Raw genomic sequence first — 17,297 nt, forward strand, 5'->3', positions numbered from 1 at the left:
CTATCGGCCAGAACATAAAGTTCGGCCACATCGTTGACCTTGTTCATCGCCAGCTCTTCATGCGGGGTGAACGTTTGGGATGTTGTACTGCACCCGACTGAACCTCTGGATGTACTTGTGCAGGTTTTCCCCTTCCTTCTGGGGGATGATATGCAAATCGCTCACCTGGTCGTGAGCTTTATGGCCTCCAGTGAAGGCGCCAACAAACTCATGACACAGATCTGACCAAGAAGAAATAGAATCCTCCGGCAAGTGCATCAGCCATGACATGATGTTGGGCTTGAGTGCCAACGAGAAGTAATTGGCAAGCACCTTGTCGTCGCGGGCTCCAGCAGCTTGCATCGCAATGGTGTAGATGCTGAGGAACTCTGACGAGTGAGTCTTGTCGTTGTACTTCTCACCAACGTCGGGCTTGAACGTGCGGTGGGAGGGCCACTGGAACTGCCGCAGCTCGCGGGTAAAGGCTGGGCAACCCACCTTGTAGGGTAGGCCACCATAGCCTCCTGGTGCTGGGTGGTCCATAGTGGGCCCTGCCCGCCTATCTCACTGGTGGCGCGCATCACGCCGGCGTTCGATGGTGGTTCAAGCATCTTCAAGGGCTCGCTCCCTAAGAACTTGGCATTGATCGTGGTGGGTCCATGGATTGAACGATGCTATGGAAATGTTATCACAAGCGTCATCATGACGGATCGACACCCGCGGTAATTGGCGTGGGGGAGGAGAGTGCACCGTGGCTGCATCACCTTCGGCCCTTCCTCCACTGGCATCTGGTGGCTCGACGGAGCGTCGGCCTATGGGCCCTGCTGATCACGGCTCATCTTTGTTGGCGATGCTGACGAGGCTCCGGACAGTGGCTCTCCACTCATCGAGCTTCTCCGCAGCATGAGGAAAGTCGAGGAGCAGTTGTGCACGCACCAAAGCTTCTGCTGGCGTGGGCGGCGGCGAAAGTTGCATGGACCGTGACGCACTCCGACTTCTAACCACGTTAGAAGGAGCCCTATCACGACCCTGTGGCCGTCCGCCATTTTTGCCAGCACCTCGGCGTGCATGCTGGCCTCCTTCTTCCCGCGAAAGATGCGCAGGACTCTTCCCACGGCGGCGTCCAGGGTCACCAGCATGGTGACACTGCTCATCACGCACAACTTGGGAAGAGCGCGTCATGGGCGCCAGTGTAGGTGTCTTGGAGGCCGCCGCACCGCCGGTAGGTGGCACGACGACGCCCTGGGAGGGCCCCGCGCCGCCTGCGGGGGGGCCAGCTCTGTCTTTGGATTTTGCGGCATGCGACCCGTCGTCTTGCGCATCAACGATGCCGCTCGCCAGGCCTGGACTGCCAGAGCGATGTGAGTGTTCGCGGACCGCGCCCCGGGTCCTGTCTGCGACCGCCCCGCTACTTGCCCGCACATGTACGGGCAATCTGGCTCTGGATGAACCAATCGCCAACGTCGTCTTCCTCTTGGGAGCCATGGCTATGAAGAACTGCTAGACTAGCTGCTAGACCAGATTTTCACAACTGCGCCCCCTACCTGGCGCGCCAAAGATGTCGGTGGGAAAAACACCTATGGGATCACTGGAATCCCTACTACGGTCAGCGGGCACGAGGTTGTGGAAAGAGCGGGTCTAGGAGCCAGCACACAGATCGTTTACCCAGGTTCGTGCCGCGAGGATGCGTAATACCCTAGTCCTGCTTTGGTGTATATTTGAGTGTTCTTGAGCTAGCTATGATGCGTGATTTTCTCAAAAGAGCCGAATCCTTCTCACGTATGCCTCGAGCCTCCTTTTATAGGAAAACGTTGAGGCTACGGTGGCACAGAGGAGGTGGAAAGTGCATACGATGGCTGAGTCTATTGATAAGTCTCCAACGTATCTATATTTTTTATTGTTCCATGCTATTATATTACCCGTTTTGGATGTTTATGGGATTTAATTTACACTTTTATATCATTTTTGAGACTAACCTACTAACTGGAGGCCCAGCCCGAATTGCTATTTTTTTGCCTATTTTAGTGTTTCGAAGAAAAGAAATATCAAATGGAGTCCAAACAGAATGAAACCTTCGGGAGCGATCTTTTTGGAAAAACCACAATCCAGGAGACTTGGAGTGGGCGTCAAGAAGCAGCTGAGGGGGCCACGAGGGTGCCTGGCGCACCCTAGGGGGAGGGCGCACCGCCCACCCTCGTGGGCCCCTCGTGGCTCCCCTGACCGACCTCCTTCGCCTATATATACTCTCATAACCTGAAAACATCGAGGAGCACCATGAAAACCTATTTCCACCGCCGCAACCTTCTGTACCCGTGAGATCCCATCTTGGAGCCTTTTCCGGCGCTCCGCCGGAGGTGGGACCAATCACAGAGGGCTTTTAGATCAACACCATAGCCTCTCCGATGAGTTGTGAGTAGTTTACCACAGACCTTCGGGTCCATAGTTATTAGCTAGATGGCTTCTTCTCTCTCTTTGAATCTCAATACAAAGTTCTCCTCGATCTTCTCGGAGATCTATTCGATGTAACTCTTTCTGCGGTGTGTTTGTCGAGATCTGATGAATTGTGGGTTTATGATCAAGTTTATCTATGAGAAATATTTGAATCTCCTCTGAATTCTTTTATGTATGATTGGTTATCTTTGCAAGTCTCTTTGAATTATCAGTTTGGTTTGGCCTACAAGATTGATCTTTCTTGGAATGGGAGAAGTGCTTAGATTTGGTTCAATCTTGCGGTGTCCTTTCCCAGTGACAGCAGGGGCAGCAAGGCACGTATTGTATTGTTGCCATCGAGGATAAAAATATGGGGTTTATATCATATTGCTTGAGTTTATCCCTCTACATCATGTCATCTTGCCTAATGCGTTACTCTGTTCTTACGAACTTAATACTCTAGATGCATGCTGGATAGTGGTCGATGTGTGGAGTAATAGTAGTAGATGCAGAATCATTTCGATCTACTTGTCGTGGACGTGATGCCTATATACATGATCATGCCTAGATAATTTCATAACTATGCACTTTTCTATCAATTGCTCGACAGTAATTTGTTCACCCACCGTAATACTTATGCTATCTTGAGAGAAGCCACTAGTGAAACCTATGGCCCTGGGTCTATCTTTTATCATATAAGTTTCCAATCTACTTTATTTTGCAATCTTTACTTTTCAATATATATCATAAAAATACCAAAAATATTTATCGTATCTTATTATCTCTATCAGATCTCACTTTCGCAAGTGGCCGTGAAGGGATTGACAACCCCTTTATCACGTTGGTTGCGAGGTTATTGTTTTTTTGTGTAGGTACGAGGGACTTTTGAGGAGCCTCCTACTGGATTGATACATTGGTTCTCAAAAACTGAGGGAAATACTTACGCTACTTTGCTGCATCACCATTTCCTCTTCAAGGGAAAACCAACGCAGTGCTCAAGAGGTAGCAAGAAGGATTTCTGGCGCTATTGTCGGGGAGGTCTTCGCTTAATTCAAGACATACCAAGTACCCATCACAAACTCATCTCCCTCGCATTACATTATTTCCATTTTCCTCTCGTTTTCCTCTCCCCCACTTCACCCTTGCCGTTTTATTCGCCCTCTCTTCTCCGTTCGCCTCTCTTTTTCGCTTGCCTCTTGTTTGCTTGTGTGTTGGATTGCTTCTCACGATGGCTCAAGATAATACTAAATTGTGTGACTTTTCCTATACCAACAATAATGATTTCCTCAACACTCCGATTGCTCCTCTTAATGATGTTGAATCTTGTGAAATCAATGCTGCTTTGTTGAATCTTTTTATAAAAGATCAATTATCCGGCCTTCCTAGTGAAGATGTCGCTACTCATCTAAACAACTTTGTTGATTTGTGTGATATGCAAAAGAAGAAAGATACGGATAATGATATTGTTAAATTGAAGTTATTTTCGTTTTCACTTAGAGATCGTGCTAAAACTTGGTTTTTGTCTTTGCCTAAAAATAGTATTGATTCATGGAATAAGTGGAAAGATGCTTTTATCTCTAAGTATTTCCTCCCGCTAAGATCATCTCCCTTAGAAACGATATTATGAATTTTAAGCAACTAGATCATGAGCACATTGCACAATCTTGGGAGAGGATGAAATTAATGATTCGCAATTGCCCTACACATGGTTTGAATTTATGGATGATCGTACAAAAAAATTACGCCGGATTGAATTTTGCTTCTAGAAATCTTTTAGATTCGGCCGCGGGAGGCACTTTTATGGAAATCTCTTTAGGAGAAGCTACTAAACTCCTAGATAACATCATGGTTAATTATTCTCAATGGCACACCGAAAGATCTACTAGTAAGAAAGTTCATGCGATAGAAGAGATTAATGTTTTGAGTGGAAAGATGGATGAACTTATGAAATTGTTTGCTAATAAGAGTGCTCCTATTGATCCCAATGATATGCCTTTGTCTACCTTGATTGAGAATAATAATGAATTTATGGATGTGAATTTTGTTGGTAGGAACAATTTTGGTAACAACGCGTATAGAGGAAACTTTAATTCTAGGCCGTTCCCTAGTAATTCCTCTAATAATTATGGTAATTCCTACAACAACTCTTATGGAAATTTTAATAAGATGCCCTCTGATTTTGAGAATAGTTTTAAAGAATTTATGATCTCTCAAAAGAATTTCAATGCTTTGCTTGAAGAAAAAATGCTTAAAGTTGATGAATTGGCTAGGAACGTTGATAGACTTTCTCTTGATGTTGATTCTTTGAAACTTAGATCTATTCCACCTAAGCATGATATCAATGAGTCTCTCAAAGCCATGAGAATTTCCATTGATGAGTGCAAAGAAAGAACCGCTAGGATGCGTGCTAAGAAAGATTGTTTTGTAAAAGTGTGTTCTTCTAGTTTCCATGAAAATAATGATGAAGATTTAAAAGTTATTGATGTGTCCCCTATTAAATCTCTGTTTTGCAATATGAATCTTCATAATGATGGGACTAGAGATGAGTCAACTTTAGTTAAAAGGCGTCCCAATGATTCGGAGTTTTTAGATCTTGATGCTAAATTTGGTAAAAGTGGGATTGGAGAGGTCAAAACTTTACATAGCTATGAACCCAATATTTTGGATTTCAAGGAATTTAATTATGATAATTGTTCTTTAATAGATTGTATTTCCTTGTTGCAATCCGTGTTGAATTCTCCTCATGCTTATAGTCAAAATAAAGCTTTTACCAAACATAACGTTGATGCTTTGATGCAAACTTATGAAGAAAAACTTGAATTGGAAATTTCTATCCCTAGAAAACTTTATGATGAGTGGGAACCTAAAATTAAAATTAAAATTAAATATCATGAATGCTATGCTTTGTGTGATTTGGGTGCTAGTGTTTCCACTATTCCAAAAACTTTATGTGATGTGCTAGGTTTCCGTGAATTTGATGATTGCTCTTTAAACTTGCACCTTGCGGATTCCACTATTAAGAAACCTATAGGAAGGATTAATGATGTTATTATTTTTGAAAATAGGAATTATGTGCCCGTAGATTTTATCGTTCTTGATATAGATTGCAATTTTTCATGTCATATTATTCTTGGTAGACCTTTCCTTAGAACGATTGGTGCAATTATTGATATGAAGGAAGGAAATATTAGGTTCCAATTTCCATTAAGGAAAGGCATGGAACACTTTCCTAGAAATAAAATCAAATTACCTTATGAATCTATTATGCGAGCCACTTATGAGTTGAATACCAAAGATGGCAATACTTAGATTGATTTTCGCTTTTATGCCTAGCTAGGGGCATTAAACGATAGCGCTTGTTGGGAGGCAACCCAATTTTATTTTTGCTCCTTGATTTTTGCTTCTGCTTAGTAATAAATAAATCATCTAGCCTCTGTTTGGATGTGGTTTTATGTTTTAATTAGTGTTTGTGCCAAGTAGAATCTATAGGATAACCTGCGGTGATAGTTAATTTGATTCTGCTGAAAATCAGAAACTTTTGCATGCACGAGAATAATTTCAATAAATCAAAGAAACATGATTTTGAATTGATTATTTCTGCAGTAGATCAATAGACAAATTTCCCAGGACTTCCTATTTTGGTAGGATTTTTAGAGTTCCATAAGTATTCGAAAGTTACAGGTTGCTACAGACTGTTCTGTTTTTGACAGATTCTGTTTTTCGTGTGTTGTTTGCTTATCTATGGCAAGTATCGGGGGGTATGAACCATAGAGAAGTTTTAATACAGTTGGTTTAACACCAATATAAATAAAGAATGAGTTCACTACAGTACCTTAAGTGGTGGTTTTTGTTTCTTGCACTAACGGAGCTTATGAGATTTCCTGTTGAGTTTTGTGTTGTGAAGTTTTCAAGTTGGGTATAATAAAAACTATCATAGGAAGTGAATTAGATGCCATGATCAATTTGATAATTGATAATTGTTTTGAGATATAGAGGTGGTGATATTAGAGTCATGCTAGTTGGGTAGTTGTGAAATTGAGAAATACTTGTGTTGAAGTTGGCAAGTCTCATAGCATGCACGTATGGTAAAAGTTGTGTAACAAATTTGTTGCATGAGGTGCTCTTTTGATTGCCTTCCTCATGTGTGGAGGTCAGGATCGCGCAATGGTTAACTCCTACCAACCCTTCCCCTAGGAGCATGTGTAGTAGTACTTTGCTTCGAGGGCTAATAAACTTTTGCAATAAGTATATGAGTTATTTATGACTAATGTGAGTCCATGGATTATATGCACTCTTACCCTTCCATCATTGCTAGCCTCTTCGGTACCATGCATTGCCCTTTCTCACCTTGAGACTTGGTGCAAACTTCGCCGGTGCATCCAAACCCCGTGATACGATACGCTCTATCACACATAATCCTCCTTATATCTTCCTCAAAACAGCCACCATACCTACCTATTATGGCATTTCCATAGCCATTCCGAGATATATTGCCATGCAACTTTTCACCGTTCCGTTCATCATGACACGTTTCGTCATTGTCATATTGCTTTTGCATGATCATGTAGTTGACATAGTATTTGTGTCAAAGCCACCATGCATAATTTTTCATATATGTCACTCTTGATTCATTGCATATCCCGGTACACTGCCGGAGGCATTCATATAGAGTCATATCTTGTTCTAGTATCGAGTTGTAATTCATGAGTTGTAAATAAATAGAAGTGTGATGATCATCATTATTAGAGCATTGTCCCTTATAAAAAAGGCTAGATAAAAAAAGAGAAAGGCCAAATAAACAAGAAAATAAAAAAGGTGGACAATGTTACTATATTTTTCCACACTTGTGCTTCAAAGTAGCACCATGTTCTTCATATAGAGAGTCTCTTATGTTGTCACTTTCATATACTAGTGGGAATTTTTCATTATAGAACTTGGCTTGTATATTCCAACAATGGGCTTCCTCAAAATGCCCTAGGTCTTAATGACCAAGCAAGTTGGATGCACACCCACTTAGTTTCTATTGTTGAGCTTTCATACATTTATAGCTCTAGTGCATCCGTTGCATGGCAATCCCTACTTCTCATGTTGACATCAACTGATGGGTATCTCCATAGCCCGTTGATTAGCCTCGTCAACGTGAGACTTTCTCCTTTTTTGTCTTCTCCACACAACCTCCATCATCATATTCTATTCCACCCATAGTGCTATATGTTGGAAATATGCCCTAGAGGCAATAATAAATTAGTTATTATTATATTTCCTTGTTCATGATAATCGTTTATTATCCATGCTATAATTGTATTGATAGGAAACTCAGATACATGTGTGGATACATAGACAACACCATGTCCCTAGTAAGCCTCTAGTTGACTAGCTCGTTGATCAATAGATGGTTACGGTTTCCTGACCATGGACATTGGATGTCATTGATAACGGGATCACATCATTAGGAGAATGATGTGATGGACAAGACCCAATCCTAAGCCTAGCACAAAGATCGTGTAGTTCGTATGCTAAAGCTTTTCTAATGTCAAGTATCTTTTCCTTAGACCATGAGATTGTGCAACTCCCGGATACCGTAGGAATGCTTTGGGTGTACCAAACGTCACAACGTAACTGGGTGGCTATAAAGGTGCATTACAGGTATCTCTGAAAGTGTCTGTTGGGTTGGCACGAATCGAGACTGGGATTTGTCACTCCGTGTAAACGGAGAGGTATCTCTGGGCCCACTCGGTAGGACATCATCATAATGTGCACAATGTGACCAAGGGGTTGATCACGGGATGATGTGTTACGGAACGAGTAAAGAGACTTGCCGGTAACGAGATTGAACAAGGTATCGGTATACCGACGATCGAATCTCGGGCAAGTAAAATACAGCTAGACAAAGGGAATTGTATACGGGATCGATTGAGTCCTTGACATCGTTGTTCATCCGATGAGATCATCATGGAACATGTGGGAGCCAACATGGGTATCCAGATCCCGCTGTTGGTTATTGACCGAAGAACGTCTCGGTCATGTCTACATGTCTCCCGAACCCGTAGGGTCTACACACTTAAGGTTCGATGATGCTAGGGTTATAAAGGAAGTTTGTATGTGGTTACCGAATGTTGTTCGGAGTCCCGGATGAGATCCCGGACGTCACGAGGAGTTCCGGAATGGTCTGGAGGTAAAGATTTATATATGGGAAGTCCTGTTTTGGTCACCGGAAAAGTTTCGGGTTTTATCGGTAACGTACCGGGACCACCGGGAGAGTCCCGGGGGTCCACCAAGTGGGGCCACTGGCCACGGAGGCTTGCATGGGCCTAGAGTGGAAAGGGACCAGCCCCAGAGTGGGCTGGTGCGCCTCCCACCCTTGCCCGAGGCGCAACTAGGAGGGGAGAGGGGAAACCCTAGGCGCAGATGGGCCTATAGGCCCACCCTAGGGCGCGCCCCCTCTCTCCCCCTCTTGGCCGCTCCCTCCAAGTCCCATCTAGGGCTGGCCGCACCCCTTGGGGGTGGGAAACCCTAAAGGGGGCGCAGCCCCCCCTTCCCCCTATATATAGTTGAGGTTTGGGGCTGCCATACACATGAAAACTTCTCCTCTTGGTGCAGCCCTACCTCTCCTCCTCCTCCTCTCCCGTGGTGCTTGGCGAAGCCCTGCTGGATTGCCACGCTCCTCCATCACCACCACGCCGTTGTGCTGCTGTTGGATGGAGTCTTCCTCAACCTCTCCCTCTATCCTTGCTGGATCAAGGCGTGGGAGACGTCACCAGGCTGTACGTGTGTTGAACGCGGAGGTGCCGTCCGTTCGGCACTAGGATCTCCGGTGACTTGGATCACGACGAGTACGACTCCTTCAACCCCGTTCTCTTGAACGCTTCTGCTTAGCGATCTACAAGGGTATGTAGATGCACTCTCCTTCCCCTCGTTGCTGGTTTCTCCATAGATAGATCTTGGTGACACATAGGAAAATTTTGAATTTCTGCTACGTTCCCCAACACTATATCCATGGTTTGCGCTCATGTATTGCGTGAGAGTGAAAAAAGCTGAAGCGCGTTAAAAAATATGAACCAATTGCTTGGCTGAAACCGGGGTTGTGCGTGATGGGAGTATTTTGTGTGATGAAAATGAAACATAGCCTAACTATATGGTTTTGTAGGGATAAAGTTTCTTTAGTTTTGAGAGAACATGATTGCTTTATTAATGTACATGAAGTATTATTACTTTTATGTCAATATGAACTTTTATCTTGAATCATTTGGATCTGAACATTCATGCCACAATAAGGAAAATTACATTGAGAAATATGCTAGGTAGCATTCCACATCATAAATTCTGTTTTTATCATTTACCTACTCGAGGACGAGCAGGAGCTAAGCTTGGGGATGCTTGATACATCTCCAATGTATCTATAATTTTTGATTGTTCCATGCTATTATATTACCCGTTTTGGATGTTTATGGGCTTTACTTTACACTTTTATATCATTTTTGGGACTAAACTAGTAACCGGAGGCCCAGCCTGAATTGCTCTTTTTTTGCCTATTTCAGTGTTTCGAAGAAAAGGAATATCAAACGGAGTCCAAACGGAATGAAACCTTCGGGAGCGATCTTTTTGGAACAAACGCAGTCCAGAAGAATTGGAGTGGACATCAAGAAGCAGCGGAGGTAGCCACGAGGGTGCCTGGTGCGCCCTAGGGGGTGGGCACGCCCCCACCCTCGTGGGCCCCTCATGGCTCCCATGACCAACCTCCTTTGCCTATATATACTCTCATACCCTGAAAACATCGAGGAGCACCACGAAAACCTATTTCCACCACCGCAACCATCAGTACCCGTGAGATCCCATCTTGGAGCCTTTTTTGGCGCTCCGCCGGAGGGGGAATCGATCATGGTGGGCTTCTACATCAACACCATAGCCTCTCCGATGAGTTGTGAGTAGTTTACCACAGACCTTCAGGTCCGTAGTTATTAGCTAGATGGCTTCTTCTCTCTCTTTGAAGTTTGAATCTCAATACAAAGTTCTCCTCGATCTTCTTGGAGATCTATTCGATGTAACTCTTTTTGAGGTGTGTTTGTCGAGATCTGATGAATTGTGGGTTTATGATCAAGTTTATCTATGAGAAATATTTGAATCTACTCTGAATTCTTTTATGTATGATTGGTTATCTTTGCAAGTCTCTTCAAATTATCAGTTTGGTTTGGCCTACTAGATTGATATTTCTTGGAACGGGAGAAGTGCTTAGCTTTGGTTCAATCTTGTGGTGTCCTTTCCCAGTGACAGCAGGGGCAGCAAGGCACGTATTGTATTGTTACCATCGAGGATAAAAAGATGGGGTTTATATCATATTGCTTGAGTTTATCCCTCTACATCATGTCATCTTGCCTAATGTGTTACTCTGTTCTTATGAACTTAATACTCTAGATGCATGCTGGATAGCGGTCAATGTGTGGAGTAATAGTAGTAGATGCAGAATCATTTCGATCTACTTGTCGCGGACGTGATGCCTATATACATGATCATGCCTAGATAATCTCATAACTATGCACTTTTCTATCAATTGCTCGACAGTAATTTCTTCACCCACCGTAATACTTATGCTATCTTAAGAGAAGCCACTAGTGAAACCTATGGCCCTGGGTCTATCTTTTATCATATAAGTTTCCAATCTACTTTATTTTGCAATCTTTACTTTTCAATCTGTATCATAAAAATACCAAATATTTATCTTATTATCTCTATCAGATCTCACTTTCGCAAGTGGCCGTGAAGGGATTGACAACCCCTTTATCGCGTTGGTTGCGAGGTTCTTGTTTGTTTGTGTAGATACGAGGGACTTTTGAGGAGCCTCCTACTGGATTGATACCTTGGTTCTCAAAAACTGAGGGAAATACTTACGCTACTTTGCTGCATCACCCTTTCCTCTTCAAGGGAAAACCAACATAGTGCTCAAGAGGTAGCATCTATCCTTTGGCACCATCGGACAAACGCATTTAATGCGCTGCCGAAGTGCCCTTCTTGCTGTCGCCGCTTTGCCTTGCTTCGACACGTGTCCAGGCCAGCGTGGCGTGCAGTGCCATGTAGGCTCGCAGGCTGCTGAGCTGGTGTGGTGGCAGGGTCTTCACGAAGTCCGCATGCCACCACATAGGTGCTTGCTGAGTTGGTCTAAGGCCGCACGTCGCCACGCAGGTGCTTGCCTAGCTGGCTGGGCTGGCAGCTGCATGGGAAGCGATGGTGGAGTCTTGGCAGTTGCGGGCCTGGCCGCGGCCCCGCTGATGTCCATGGCAAGGGTTTTGCCGCGGCCCCGGCAAGGGTCTTGCCATGGCATCACGGTCGTCCCCGGCAAGGATCTTGCCAGAGGTCTCGTGGGTTTCCTTGGCAAGGATCTTGCCAAGGATTGTCGTCTTCTGGTCCTCATCTGATCTTGCATGCTTACGATCTTCACGAAGATCTGCATGCCGCCATGGAGGTGCCTCCCGAGCCTTGGTTCCAATGTGGTTGGCGGCGTTGGAATCCTTGGGCTCAAGGGTGGCGCGCTCTACTGGCGTTTGGGCAAGTTGCCCCGGCAAGGCTCTTGCGGGGGCCGCGCCCGACAAGGGTCTCGTCGGGGGAGTCCACCTCGCCCTCTTGCTCTTTACGTTTCTGGCTTGGCATTGCTTTGATCGTCTTGTGGCTCTGGCTTCCCTCCTCTGCCCTGGTGAGTGTGGCCATGGGCGCGGCTCTGACTGCCCGTGCACAAGTAAAGGGGTACAAAGGAGAGCCCCTACATTTGTACACCGACATTTTTATTCGCCCTCTTTTTCGTTTGCCCTTATGTCTTTCTTGGTTTGTTTGCTTGTTTGTTTGGCATAATTGTGTATTTTACTGGAAATCCGAAACCAAAATCCTTATGGATTCTCATCCACGTGCTAATTAAACTATCCAACTATGATGAACCAATTACTAGTGAGTTGAGTACACTAGATTATCTTTGTGAAGTTTTGCTTGAGATTCATGAATCTGAAAATTGTGACGAAGTGATAAAAGAAGAAATTTATGAAGTGATTCATGATAAGTCCATGAATTAAAAGCATGATTGCAATGGTGTTATAATAAATTCTATTAATGTCAATTATGCTAGTAATATGCAAAACCCCAAGCTTGGGGATGCTAATTTTGATATGGCCTCTACTTATTGTAATGATCATGATTGGGGTGATTCTTCTTACGATCTTGAAAATTTAGTTAAGCCTCATGATGAATATGTTTGCAATAATATTGAAGGTGGGTTTGGAAGAGTGTCAACTTTAGGTAATAATTATCCCACTATTTTGGAGAATTATCAATCTTATGAATTTTTTGATAAAATTGGGTTTGGAGAAGTCATGTCTTTATTTGATGATAATCCCACTATTTTGGAAGAGTGTCAACTTTGCATGCATGTGGGTCATATAGAGAATATGTTATGTGATAGCTATATTGTTGAATTTTAGTATGATTCAATATGTAATTATTATGAGAGAGGAAAATATGGTTGTAGAAATTTTCATGCTACTAATTTATCTCTCGTCATGTTGAGATTGCTATTGTCTATTTCTTCTTCCTTGCATATGCTAGATGTTTCTTGTCTTGATAATTTGGTTGCCTACAAAATGCCTATGCATAGGAAGTATGTTAGACTTAAATGTGTTTGTCACATGTTTTATGATGCTCTGTTTGTGCTTCAATTCTTGTCTTTCATGTGAGCATCATTGAAATATCATGCCTATCTTAATGGCTATAAAGGAAGAGCTTCTTGGGAGGCAAACCAATGAAAAAAATAATTCTTTGCTTTTTATTTTCTGTTCTTGTGTAATTTCACAATTATGCCTCTGGTTAGATGTGTTTTTGTGTCTTAAATTAGTGTTTGTGCCAAGCAAGGCCTTTGGGATGATTTGGGTGAGAGTTGATTTGATCTTGCTGAAAAACAGAAACTTTTGCGCTCACGAAATTATTTATCACTTTTAACAGAAGAGTGCTTTTGAGTTGATTCTTTTTGCATAAGATTAATAAACAAATTTCTCACGTCATACCTATTTTTCAGAATTGTTTGGAGTTTCATAAGTATTCGAAATAGTCAGATTGCTACAGGCTGTTCTGTTATTGACAGATTCTGTTTTCTTTGCGTTGTGTGCTTGTTTTGATGATTCTATGGTTTTCTTTGATGAGTTTTGCCATAGAAAAGTTGGAATACAGTATATATAATGCAAAAATAAAATATGAATAGGTTTGCAACAGTACTTTTAGTAGTGGTTTTCTTTCTTATACTAACAGATCTCACGAAGGTTTTGTTCGTTTTTGTGTGATTGAAGTTTTCAAGTTTTGGGTGATCTTACGATGGATGAAGGAATAAGGATTAGCAAAAGGCTAAGCTTGGGGATTCCCGAGGCACCCCAAGATAATATTCAAAGAAGTAGAAATCAACTAAGCTTGGGGATGCCCCCGAGTGGCATCCCCTCTTCCTTCTAACAACCATCGGTATTTTACTTGGAAATATATTTTTATTCGTCACATATTATTAGTTTTTCTTGGAGCGTCTTGTATGATATGAGTCTTTGCTTTTTTTGCTTTGTGTTTTAAGTCTTGAATCCTTGCTGGACACACCTTTTTGAGAGAGCCTAAAATTATGCTATGCTTGCTCCTATGCTTCATTTAAATTTTTAGAGCCATGGATTTGCTCTAGTGCTTCACTTATATCTTTTTGGGCATGGTGTGCTTTGTTATTTTTGAAGAAATGCTCTCATGCTTCACTTAGATTTATTTGGGAGTTAGTAAAATTTTGAAGAAATTCTCTCTTGCTTCACTTAGATTATTTTGAGATAAAGAAATATTATGCTCATGTTCTTCACTTAAATTTGTTTGAGCTTATCAAAAGCAACATATAAAAATAGTCCCAAAGTGATAGGTATCCAAGAAGGATATAATAAAAACTTGATTCTTAGTAATGGTTTTGAGATATGACGATATGATATGTGAGTCGTGTTGATGAGTAATTATGCTTTAGTAAGAATATTGATATTGAGGGTTGTGATTCCCTATGCAAGCACGAAAGTCAATAGTTATGCAATGAAATTTGTATCCTACTTGTGGTGCATTATTCGGTGTTACTTATGCTTAATGCTTGGTTACGGGAATTTTTGTTTCTTGGTTGGTCGCTTCTCAATCTTTTTGCTAGCCTTCAATTTGCACTAAGTATGATCTCTACTTGTGCATCTGAAACCCTTTAATCCAGTTTTGCCATATAAGTGTTGGAATTATGCCCTAGAGGCAATAATAAAAGTGTTATTATTATATTTCTTTGTTCATGATAATAGTCTTTTATTCATGCTATAACTATATTATCCGGAAATCGTAATACACGTGTGAATACATAGACCAGAACATGTCCCTAGTGAGCCTCTAGTTGACTAGCTCGTTGTGATCAACAGATAGTCATGGTTTCCTGGCTATGGACATTGGATGTCGTTGATAACGGGATCACATCATTAGGAGAATGATGTGATGGACAAGACCCAATCCTAAGCCTAGCACAAAGATCGTGTAGTTCGTATGCTAAAGCTTTTCTAATGGCAAGTATCTTTTCCTTAGACCATGAGATTGTGCAACTCCCGGATACCGTAGGAATGCTTTGGGTGTACCAAACGTCACAACGTAACTGGGTGGATATAAAGGTGCATTACAGGTATCTCCGAAAGTGTCTGTTGGGTTGGCACGAATCGAGACTGGGATTTGTCACTCCGTGTAAACGGAGAGGTATCTCTGGGCCCACTCGGTAGGACATCATCATAATGTGCACAATGTGACCAAGGGGTTGATCACGGGATGATGTGTTACGGAACGAGTAAAGAGACTTGCCGGTAACGAGATTGAACAAGGTATCGGTATACCGACGATCGAATCTCGGGCAAGTAAAATACAGCTAGACAAAGGGAATTGTATACGGGATCGATTGAGTCCTTGACATCGTTGTTCATCCGATGAGATCATCATGGAACATGTGGGAGCCAACATGGGTATCCCGATCCCGCTATTGGTTATTGACCGAAGAACGTCTCGGTCATGTCTACATGTCTCCCGAATCCGTAGGGTCTACACACTTAAGGTTCGATGACGCTAGGGTTATAAAGGAAGTTTGTATGTGGTTACCGAATGTTGTTCGGAGTCCCGGATGAGATCCCGGACGTCACGAGGAGTTCCGGAATGGTCTGGAGGTAAAGATTTATATATGGGAAGTCCTGTTTTGGTCACCGGAAAAGTTTCGGGTTTTATCGGTAACGTACCCTGACCACCGGGAGAGTCCCGAGGGTCCACCAAGTGGGGCCACCGGCCGCGGAGGCTTGCATGGGCCTAGAGTGGAAAGGGACCAGCCCCAGACTGGGCTGGTGCGCCTCCCACCCTTGCCCAAGGCGCAACTAGGAGGGGAGAGGGGAAACCCTAGGCGCAGATGGGCCTATAGGCCCACCCTAGGGCGCGCCCCCTCTCTCCCCCTCTTGGCCGCCCCCTCCAAGTCCCATCTAGGGCTGGCCGCACCCCTTGGGGGTGGGAAACCCTAAAGGGGGCGCAGCCCCCCCTTCCCCCTATATATAGTTGAGGTTTGGGGCTGCCATACACATGAAAACTTCTCCTCTTGGTGCAGCCCTACCTCTCCTCCTCCTCCTCTCCCGTGGTGCTTGGCGAAGCCCTGCTGGATTGCCACGCTCCTCCATCACCACCACGCCGTTGTGCTGCTGTTGGATGGAGTCTTCCTCAACCTCTCCCTCTATCCTTGCTGGATCAAGGCGTGGGAGACGTCACCAGGCTGTACGTGTGTTGAACGCGGAGGTGCCGTCCGTTCGGCACTAGGATCTCCGGTGACTTGGATCACGACGAGTACGACTCCTTCAACCCCGTTCTCTTGAACGCTTCTGCTTAGCGATCTACAAGGGTATGTTGATGCACTCTCCTTCCCCTCGTTGCTGGTTTCTCCATAGATAGATCTTGGTGACACGTAGGAAAATTTTGAATTTCTGCTACGTTCCCCAACACTATATCCATGGCTCGCGCTCATGTATTGCGTGAGAGTGAAAAAAGCTGAAGCGCGTTAAAAAATATGAACCAATTGCTTGGCTGAAACCGGGGTTGTGCGTGATGGGAGTATTTTGTGTGATGAAAATGAAACATAGCCTAACTATATGGTTTTGTAGGGATAAAGTTTCTTTAGTTTTGAGAGAACATGATTGCTTTATTAATGTACATGAAGTATTATTACTTTTATGTCAATATGAACTTTTATCTTGAATCATTTGGATCTGAACATTCATGCCACAATAAGGAAAATTACATTGAGAAATATGCTAGGTAGCATTCCACATCAAAAATCTGTTTTTATCATTTACCTACTCGAGGACGAGCAGGAGCTAAGCTTGGGGATGCTTGATACATCTCCAATGTATCTATAATTTTTGATTGTTCCATGCTATTATATTACCCGTTTTGGATGTTTATGGGCTTTACTTTACACTTTTATATCATTTTTGGGACTAAACTAGTAACCGGAGGCCCAGCCTGAATTGCTCTTTTTTTTGCCTATTTCAGTGTTTCGAAGAAAAGGAATATCAAACGGAGTCCAAACGGAATGAAACCTTCGGGAGCGATCTTTTTGGAACAAACGCAGTCCAGAAGAATTGGAGTGGACATCAAGAAGCACCCGAGGCAGCCACGAGGGTGCCTGGTGCGCCCTAGGGGGTGGGCACGCCCCCACCCTCGTGGGCCCCTCATGGCTCCCATGACCGACCTCCTTTGCCTATATATACTCTCATACCCTGAAAACATCGAGGAGCACCACGAAAACCTATTTCCACCACCGCAACCATCAGTACCCGTGAGATCCCATCTTGGAGCCT

Source organism: Triticum dicoccoides, chromosome 3B (assembly GCF_002162155.2).
Source record: "Triticum dicoccoides isolate Atlit2015 ecotype Zavitan chromosome 3B, WEW_v2.0, whole genome shotgun sequence".
Taxonomy (NCBI): domain Eukaryota; kingdom Viridiplantae; phylum Streptophyta; class Magnoliopsida; order Poales; family Poaceae; genus Triticum; species Triticum dicoccoides.